Below are 10,715 nucleotides of genomic sequence, written 5' to 3'. Positions count from 1 at the left end.
GCCCTAGCTGCAAGTAAGGCTGGGAAGGTGCATATTTGGCACTTCCACTTGCGTAGATGCAAAAGGTGAGAAGTTCTCATACCACTGAAGGGTTCACGATATGATGTGTCCATGAACACCTATGTCTCAAAGCTGAAAGAGCAAACTGGTCCCTACGATTAGGCCAATAGTTCTCAATCTTTCTAGTTCTCAACTTTCTCTACTCGGAAATTACTAAGAAACTCAAGGAATTTTTATTTATGTGGGTTGCATGTATCAGTTTTCATCATATTACAAATTAAAAGAGAAATTTAATTTCTTAAGATTTTATTTATTTATTCATGAGAGACAGAGAGAGAGAGAGAGGCAGAGGAAGAAGCAGGATCCATGCAGGGAGCCTGACGTGGGACTTGATCCCAGGTCTCTAGGATTAGGCCCTGGGCCGAAGGCAGGCGCTAAACCGCTGAGCCACCCGGACTGCCCCTAAAAGAGAAATTTAAAAAGTATTTATTAATTCTTTTTTTTAAAGATTTTTATTTATTTATTCATGAGAGACACAGAGAGAGAGAGGCAGAGACACAGACAGAGGGAGAAGCAGGCCCCCTGCAAGGGACCCGATGTGGGACTCGATGCCAGACCCCAGGATCATGTCCTGAGCCTAAGGCAGACGCTCAACCACTGAGCCACCCAGATGTCCCTATTTATTAACTCATTGAAGATAACAATTATGTGTTAACATAAATGACATGCTTTATGAAAAATTGCCATATTAAACAAAATAAAAGATAATTATATGAGTGGCATTGTTTTACATCTTTGTAATCTAATTTCTGTCTTAATAAAAAACAGATATGGGCAGATATGAGAACATACCTGCTTCTGTAGAAGACACATTCTGTAGCCTCAGGAAAACAGAATCATACACTTGCAAGAGAATAAGAGTGAAAAAGGTAAATGTCATCTCAATATTGTTATGAAAATAATTTTGACTTAAAGCGTTCTCTAAAAAGGTGTAGGGTCTCCCTACCACAGTTTGAGACTTGCTAGATGAAAGCTTCACTTTGTGATGGAAATTAGATGGTATATAGTATATTGACAGACACAATTCTTGAGATCCCTTTCTGCATTCCTGTTACATATATTTTTATCCAAGACTTGGAAATTTTGCTCAGAGGTTGACAGGATTGGGCCTGCATCAAATTACTAATATGATTGTATTCTGCATAGACTTCAAAAATAATGGCAGAACTGTATTTTGGTTATTTGTTTTTAAGACTTTATTTATTAGAGGGAGAGATAGAGAGAATCTCAAGCAGACTCCCTGCTGAGCAGAGTCCAACACAGGGCTTAACCTCATGACCCTGAGATCATGACCTGAGCCAAAATCAAGAGTTGGATGCTTAACCGACTGAGCCACTCAGGCGCCCCTGTATCCTGGTTATTTTATGGATTTATCCTCTCCTTTGATCTCAAAGATTATTTCTGGCTTTAGTTTCTGATTCTATAACTCTAAATATGGATATTTTAACCAATGACAGAGTCATTCATTCTTTTAAACATTTTTTAAATTTTAGAATAAAATAAAACTATTTTAGAATAGTTTATATTTACAGAATTATTGCAAAGATACTACAGAGACTACCCCAAAACCAGTTTCCCCTAGCAATATCTTACATTAGTAGGGTACATTTGCCCTAATTAATGAACTGATATTTATTAGCTGATATTAATTCATATGGTTAACTAAAGTTCATACTTTATTCGGTTATTGTTCAATGTCATTTTTCTATTCCAAGCTCCCATTCAGGATACCACAGCTAGTCATCACATTGCCTTAGATTCCACTTGATTTTGACTGTTTCTCAGACTTGCCGTGTTTTTGATGACCTTAACAATTTAAGGAGACCAGGCCTGATATTTTGTAGGATGTCTCTCAATTGGGATTTGTCTGATGTTTTTCTCATGGGTGAATGGGCGTCATGGGTTTTGAGGAGGATGATGACAGAGGCAAAGTATCATTCTCTTTATATCATATCAAGGGTAGGGGTTATTAATGACTTGGCATTATTTGTTAACCTTGATCACCTGGCTTGAGGTAGGTGAGTGTCAGAAGTTTTTCGCTGTAAAGTTACCTTTTTCCCCACCTTCCCACAGTGTCCTTTTTGGAAGACTGTCACTATGCATAGCCCACACTTAAGGAGGGAGGATTCACTGCACCAACCTGAAGAGTAGCTATATAAGTTATTAATAATTCTTCTGTAGGGAAGATTTTATTTATTTATTTATTTATTTATTTATTTATTTATTTATTCAATCATTTTTAAATATTTGTATGTACTCATACACACCTCTGTTACTCTTTGGTCTATCATCCAATATGACTTTATGAATTTAATGCAGTTTCTCAAATTGTCCCAGCTTTAGCCACTGGGACCTCTTTCAGTTGGCTTCTGGGTCCCTTTGACATATCCCCATCAGTGTATGGTGGTTTTGTTTGTTTGTTGAAGTTTCCTCTTTCTGGCATTACACAATGTTCCAGGCCCATCTCTATGTTTCCTTCCCCATTCCTAGAAACATCAATTGTTCCAGGGAGCTTTGGTTCCTTTTGTTGGAGACTGGTATTGGAAACCAAGGCCTGAGTGGTAGTTGTGCATATTGCTACTCTCATTGCTTCTACATGCTCTGACACATATCTATACATGTTTATAAATATTTCTCAATGTAAACATTTGCATCTATATTAAGTTTAACATTGTTCATACCAATGTCTCTAACTTTAATCCATTGGCACATGGATCATTCTAGCCCCCTCCTCTTGCAACTGTTATATATTTGTAAGGTTTTTAAATTTTATTTATTTATTTATTATTTTTTTAAAGATTTTATTTACTTATTTCTGAGAATACACAGAGAGGAGAGAGAGAAGCAGAGACACAGGCAGAGGGAGAAGCAGGCGCCATGCAAGGAGCCTGACATGGGACTCGATCCGGGGTCTCCAGGATCAGGCCCTGGGCTGAAGGCAGGCACTAAACCGCTGAGCCACCCGGGCTGCCCAGTTTTTAATTTTATAAAATTTAAAAAAAAAATTTAAGACTTTATTTATTCCTGAGAGACACACACAGAGAGAGAGGCAGAGGGAGAAGCAGGCTCCATGCAGGGAGCCTGCTGCGGAACTCGATCCCGGGACTCTGGGATCATGTCCTGGGCTGAAGGCAGGCGCTAAACCACTGAGGCACCCAGGGATCCCCTATATTTGTAAGGTTTTTTAAAAGTGAAAAAAATTTTGGAATGATAGTTGTGAGAGGAAACAAAAAAATGAAAAGATCAGGGATTCCAGGAGGTAAGGTGAATTAAACACCCAAGAATCCTCTACTCTGTTGTTGATAACCACAGTTAGTAAATCCCCAGTTAGTAAAAGGCCAGATAGTAGAAGGTGAGCTTGGATCCTGGCTAGACTAGTTACTACTCCACTAGTGATTCAGATTATTTAACTCCCCTGTCCCTTAGTTTTCTTTCTTTGAAGGAGGAAAACTTGGCACTTTGCTCATAGGAGTGTGAGGATTAAATGAGTAAACACAAATAGCACATTTAGAGCAATTCTAGGCTCATTATTTATGAGCTACCGTTAGTCATACCCTGTGGGGTATATTATCATTTGCATTTTACGGGTGAAAAACACAGAGACATGAAGATACTATAACCAGCTCAAGGTCTCACAGCTAGTAAATTACAGACCCCTTCCTCCCCATAATATGTGCCCTTTAAAGTATTTCTAAACGGTTTTATACTTACCTCTCTTTTTGTGAAAATGAAATAGCTATGAAATGCTATTCCATATATCTAAAGCTATAGCGAAACCTCAAGGGGGCTTTGAAGACCCCCAGTGTTAGGGGTGTTGTGATAATCATTAATGTTACCATTTCCCAAATTACCAACACCAACACTTTTGTGCCATCAATCAGCTAGTGGAGTAGATTGGCCTCTCAATGCTCATGCTGTCACCTTAAGCCAGTTGAGGCAAGAGCCATTCCCAACAAGGGTGTTGATAGAGGTTAAAAGTTGGCTCTTCCTTATCTATACCAATTGCTGCCTGTTGTAAGAAGACTGACTAATGGAGCGTTCCTGGAGGCCTTACTATGTCTTACCTGCTGTGTGCTCTGGGACATCAGGTCACCATTCATGGAATATGCCATTGGTAGAGGGGGTTTCCTAGGAGAACAAAAAGAAAGGAGATTTTGGGAGGAGAACTAGCAGACATTTATTTACTCAAATCAAATAAATGACAACTTTACACCCTACATTTATTTCTTTGTTCTACTCAATACCTACACTTCCTTTTAAACACTAGTGACTCCAATTTCTTGATCGCACACAGCTCTGGATGTCGTCAACATTTGCTGACTCTACAGCTTCACTTTGAACTTGGGTGCTGGGTGCGTCCACCAGGTGGATGCTGAAGGCAGAAGCAGCCACCTCCCTCTCCCCTTTCCTTATCACCGACTTTACCATATTTTTGCCCTAATTATTTCTCTTGGCATCAGTCATAAGAGGTGAGAAAAACCGTAAGTGTCTTATAAAGTCATTAGACACACATTCATTTAGGACCTACTATATCTCAAGCATTTTGCTAGTCACCAGGTGCAGTAGTGAGCCAGACATATGTATATGTCTCTCTCTTGGGAGAGCCTGGAGGCCCCTGGAAAATACCAACAGCTCACGAACCGAGGCCTTACCCTTGTCCAACAATGTACTCCGTGTGCACTATCATATTTAAACCTCAGAGAAGTAGCTCTTATTTTTATTATCCTCATTTTACAGATGAGGAAACTGAGGGCTGCCACAGTCACACAACTGGAACTGGGCTGAACTGAGACACGAATGCAGGTCTGCCTGGTGTCACACACTTAACCATGCATACATCCTCTCTTTCACAGCTAACATGAGGCAGGACCGCAGGGCTCTGTTCAAGGCTGGGGGGTATCAGCTCTTCTACGACTTTGCTGCAGTTTTTACTGAATACTTTGATTTGCAAATATAAGGGATTCTCTGAAGCACAACGTTAAGCAAATTGTGTAGACAGCTGGCAGAGGACAGCTGTGGACCAAAACATGTGGCCGGATGCTCTGGGGAAGGGCAGGAGGGATGTGCAGTGAGGCAGCTCCAAGGGGGGACAGGCCGAGGTGAGAGGGATTGACAGATTAAACCACCTAGACCCCAGACCAAGTGGAAGGAGCCCCGAGGTCACCTAGAGCGCACTGTCTTTATCAGGTTAGCAAGTACCTAGGATATAAGAATGTTTTCCTTCGCCCACATCATGCAAATGATTATTCAAATAAATTTAAAAATCTGGATTTTTTCCCCCTGAAATATGGCTGATATAATGACATATAAAGACATCAGGACTGAGGATCAGGAGACCTAAACTCTTGTCCAGATATGCACCAACTAGTTCACTCGTGTGCTCTTCCATTAGCCCCTTCACGTCTCTCACTCTGGGTGGCCTCCCTTTTCAAACAAAGGAATTGGGCTACTGAGCCTTGTGGATTTTTGAAGTTTCCAATTGCTCTGATGCTATGATTTATTGAGCACCTCCACTGTGCCTAGTGTCACATTAAACAATTTGTAGAAGCAATTAGAAGACGCATTTCTAGCTCGCTGGACCTGTGTTGTCCAGTACAGCAGCCTCCAACCACATGCAGCTACGGAGCCCTTGAAATGGGGCTGATATGACTGAATCGCAATTGTATTTCATTTTCATTAAATTTGAATTAAGAAGCCGCTACTGCTTTCAGTTACTGAAAACTTTTATGTTTGAAACAACAGGGATATGATCTTTCTTTTTCCAACAGTAAATTTTGTGCAATCTAAATACCATGTTTCCAGTGAAATTTTGGTATCCAAATTGGAAGGTGTGGTATAAAATACACTGAATTTAAGACAATATGGGGGGAAAAGGGTTGTAAAATATCTCATTAATGATTTCATATTTGGGGCATCTGGGTGGCTCAGCGGTTGAGCGTCTGCCTTCGGCTCGGGGCATGATCCTGGGGTCCTGGGATTGAGTCCCATACTGGGCTCCCCGCAGGGAGCCTGCTTCTCCCTCTCCTGTGTCTCTACCTCTCTCTCTGTGTGTTTCTCACACAGAATATGGCTGTGTGAGAAAATCAGATTCTGATTTTGTTTTGAATAAATAACCAAAATCTTAAAAAAAATAATTTCATATTGATTACCTGTTGACATGACAATATTTTGGATATACTGGGTTAAGTGAAATATATCATTAACATTCATCTGACCTGTTTTTCTTTTAAAATGTACCTTGTAGGACATTTAAAATAACGTGTGGCTTGCACGACATTTCTTTTGGATGGCTTTGGAAATTTATACTCTACAAACTGTGGTGTGGTGGGTGGTTTGATTGGCGACTAGATCATCAGTCATAGGTTCTTTGGGGAAAAGAATAGTATCACCCAGTACCAGTCTGAGTCATTACTCTCATCAGAAGAGACTTGCCCCCAGTTAACCTTGCTGGCAGGGTTTGTTTTAAGAGCCAGGGGCTGTGAGGATTCTGTGGTCCCCAGTGCTGCCGAAACTGGGGTGCACTGTAAGCACCGTGGATAAAGCACTGTGACTTACCCACCCGAGTACACCCAGCACTCCTGCCTCTATGTGGACCAGCTTGTGTCCATTCAGCCTGAGGACCCCTGTTGAGTGGAGGTTTGAGTCAAGCCCCTTCAGAGCCTGTTGCTCCCCACTTCCATCTGGCTGCCTTTCTCCTGGCCAACATTTCCTGGTTAATTCAGCTGGAGACAGGTAGTTGTGTCTGTCCTTTCCACATGGGTTACACCATAGGATCTTGACACGAAAGTAAGGCTTTCTTCAGACAGAGCATATGTGAAGGGCACGGTTGTCGAATTCGGGCCTTCTTCACTGTGTAAAATGCCACCCTCCTCCGCATCTAGAGGGAATAAATGTGCTATCAGGGAGGCTGTGTCCAGATATCTCTGGTCACTATGTGTTCAGAATGTGGTGACAGATCCGGTGTGCTTAGGGAGGGTCACTTTCCCTGGGCACAATGTGGTGAATATCGTGGCTTGAACAGAAAGGACCACCAGCCCCGGTCACATATACTGATCCATTTGCAGACACCTGGAAGGACCACTGTGTTAGTCCTCTAGAGCTGCCGTGACAAATGCCTCAGGACGGATGGCTTAAACAAGTTTATTATCTCACAGTTCTGCAGGTTAGAAGGCCAAGACTAAGATGTCAGCAGGTTTAGTTTCTTCTGAGGTCTCTCTCCTTGGCTTGCAGATGACCGCTTTCTCACCGCGTCCTCACATGGTCATCCCTCAGGCCGTGTTGTAATTTCTCTTTTTAAAATTATTTTTTAAATCAAGACTTAATTGACAGGTAATATTATTATATTAATTTCAGGCATACAAATCATAATTTGATATATATTGCAAAGTAATCACCACAATAAGTCTAGTTAACATCTGTCACCTTACATAGTTAGATTTTTTTTTTAGTGATAAGAACTTTTAAGATCTGTTTTCTTAGCACCTTTCAAATATGCATCACAGTATTGTTTTTTAAAAGATATTTATTTATGTAAGACAGAGGAGCCGGGGGGAGGAGGGCAGGGAGAAGGAGCAGAGGGAGAGGGAGAAGCAGGAAACCTGCCAAGCGGCTCCATCCCAGGAGCCTGAGACCCCAACCTGAGCCAAAGGCAGGTGCTTGACTGACTGAGCCACGCAGGTGCCCCTGCAATACAGTATTATCAACTGTACTCATCATGCTGTACATTACATTTCCTTAATTATTTTATATCTGGAAGTTTCTACCTTTTGACCCTCTTCACCCATTTCTACCACCTCCCTCACCCCTCATCTCTGGAAACCACCAATCTTGTTTATCTGTGAGCTTGGTGTTATAGTTTGTTTTGCTTTTAATTCCACATACAAGTGGGATTATTATTCCTTTATTACTATTATTAATAAATAAAAGGAATTATTCATTTTTATGGCCGAATAATATTACATTGTATGTGCATCGCAATTTCTTTATCCATTCATCCACTGATGGACAGTTTGGTTGTTTCCATATCTGGGCTACTGTAAATAATGCTGCAGTGGACATGGGAATGCAAATATCTTTTTTGTTTTTTAAATATTAAAAATTTTTTATTTTTAATTAATTTATTTATTTTGCATATATCTTTCTGAGTTGATGTTTTCGTTTCCTTTGGATAAATACTCAGAAGTGGGATTACTGGATCATATAGTAGTTATATTTTAATTTTTTGAGGAACCTACATACTTTTCTGTAATGGCTGCACCAATTTACATAGTGTGCACAGGTTCCCCTTTCCCCACATCTTCACCAAAACTTGCTTTTTTTTTTTTGTCTTTTTGGTAATCACCATTCTGAGAGGTATGAGGTGACATTTCATTGTGGTTTCAATTTACATTTCCCTGATGATTAGTGATGTTGAGCATCGTTTCATTTATTTGTTGGCCACCTGTATGACCTCTTTAGGAAAATGTCTTTTCGGATCTACTGCCCATTTTAAAATCAGATTGTATTTTGCTATGAGTTTGTATGAGCTTTTTATATATTTTGAATGTTAAATATACCAGATATATGATTTGCAAGTATTTCTTTCCGTTTCAGTAGGCTGTCTTTTCGTTTTCTTGTTGGTGTAATCTCTTCATCTTGGATTACCTCTCACCTGTATAATCTCATTTTACCTTATCTCTTTAAAGACCTTATCTCCAAATACAGTCACGTTCTGAGGTTCTAGGGGTTAGGACTTCAACATATGAATTTGGCAGGTACACAGCCCATAGCAACCACCATCCTTGGTCAGTATGTGGCATTTGAAGATTGACTTAATGAACTGTGTGGTCAGACACAATGCCCACAAAATGACCATTAGGTCACATGAAGATTTCCTACTCAAGGGAATAAAAACAAGACATGCACCTTTGAAAAGGCTATGAATGAACCTGGGGATCCCTGGTGGCTCAGTGGTTTGGCGCCTGTCTTTGGTCCAGGGCGCAATCCTGGAGTCCCGGGATTGAGTCCCACGTCGGGCTCCTGGCATGGAGCCTGCTTCTCTCTCCTCCTGTGTCTCTGCCTCTCTCTCTCTCTATGTTTATCATAAATAAATAGATAAATATTAAAAAAAAAAAAGAAAAGGCTATGAATGACTTTAAGTAAATGTGATTGGATGGAGGGACATAAGTGACTCCTGAACTTTATTGCAAGGCCACAGATGGTACAGTCTGTTCCTCAGCACCAGGAATTCCTTGTTACTTGAACCACAGTGCCCGAGGCCAAACAAGTGTAGTTGAATGTCCTTAGGATAACGCCTTTGGATAGCTAAATCCTGGCTGGCAAACCTGACATCAGGTACAAGGGTTAACAATCTATTTAGGGGCATAAGAGAAACATAAGGAACACATATACTGTGAACTCTGCACCAAGCGGTGTAGGGCAAACAGGTGGGTCAGGCTGAGAGCGGAAAAAAGAAATCAGCAAAGATTTCTGATTTCTGCAGAGTGTAGGTAGCCCTTCTTAACATTGGAAATTGCTGATGAGGCGGATGGTGAAAATCTGGAGCCCAGGCAGGGGCAGTAAATGCAAGATATGAAAAGATCCTCTAGAAGCTGATTGGTTAGAGCCCAGGGCTTGTGAGCAATGAGGGCTGCTTTAAAGCAGTGGTGGAGGAAGGTCTGCCTCTAGGTGTGAAGTGATTGTGGGACTGGGTTAGTGACAGATGAGAAGGCAGATTGATGTTTGTGGAGATTAAGAGCTGGCAATTGATCAAATGCTGTAATTGAGGAGCTCTAGCATTACACACACACACACACACACAAACACCCCAAATCATCACGATGATGTAGTCCCGAGATTCCTACAGATTACTGGTTCCAGTGCTGGTACTGAGACCTCTGGGATGCCACCCCAGTGTTCATAACAGCAAAGATGGGAAGAGTCTCATTGGTTTGTGAACTCTTAGATGATGATAGTTGAAAAGTCCATTTCAGCATGCAGGTTTTTTGGGTTTTTTTTCTTTCCCATTTTTTTTTTTCTTTCCCATCTTCACTGTAGACTTCTCTAGTCATGTCAATTGTTAGCAACAAGGAGAGATGTAAGCAATATTCTCCAAGTGACACATTGGACCGGGATGAATCAGTTAAGTAACAACAAGCCGACTTCATTAAATGATTATGAGGCATTTTATGCATTTATCTTAAGAAAAATACAGTATAGAAAGTCAACAGATGGCTTCATGGGAATTTTCTTGGCTTACTGGCCTAGAACAAGAAACTCTCCTCTTTAAATGTTGACTGGGGGGCACCTGGGCGGCCCTGTCCATTAAGCAGTTTACTCTTGATTTCTGCACAGGTCATGATCTCAGGGTCTTTGGATGGAGTCTCGTGTTGGGCTCGGCGCTCAGCGGGGAGGCTCCTTGAGGAGTCCCTCTCCCTCTGCCCCTTCTCACGCTAGCGCTCTCTGAGTAAAATAAATAAATCTTAAATAAGTAAGTGAATGTTGATTGAATGTTACAGGCTTTTGAAAAAGAACTGTTTCTCTCTCAATATATTTCCCTGTAATCTTCTACAATGACTGTAAATATGCTCTGCAACCCATCCTAGATCATATATGCATTTGACAAATTCAGTTGTGTCTCGCACAGAACTTGCAGCCTTTTCCGTTCTCTTCAAGGC

The 10,715-nt window shown here is 41.0% G+C and overlaps 1 long non-coding RNA gene across 1 annotated transcript; it reads right to left on the bottom strand.

The window, feature by feature from the left end:
* Positions 1 to 403: 403 nt before the first annotated feature.
* LOC111094432 lies at positions 404 to 7,631 on the bottom strand. Its single transcript, XR_005385104.1, has 3 exons — positions 4,125 to 7,631; positions 853 to 903; positions 404 to 462 (listed from the first exon to the last, which is right to left on the bottom strand). It is a non-coding gene; the product is annotated as an uncharacterized LOC111094432 (long non-coding RNA).
* Between the last annotated feature and the right edge of the window lie 3,084 nt (positions 7,632 to 10,715).

This window comes from Canis lupus, chromosome 37 (genome assembly GCF_011100685.1).
Source record: "Canis lupus familiaris isolate Mischka breed German Shepherd chromosome 37, alternate assembly UU_Cfam_GSD_1.0, whole genome shotgun sequence".
Taxonomy (NCBI): Eukaryota; Metazoa; Chordata; class Mammalia; order Carnivora; family Canidae; genus Canis; species Canis lupus.
This window is presented reverse-complemented; position numbering and strand designations above follow the sequence as displayed.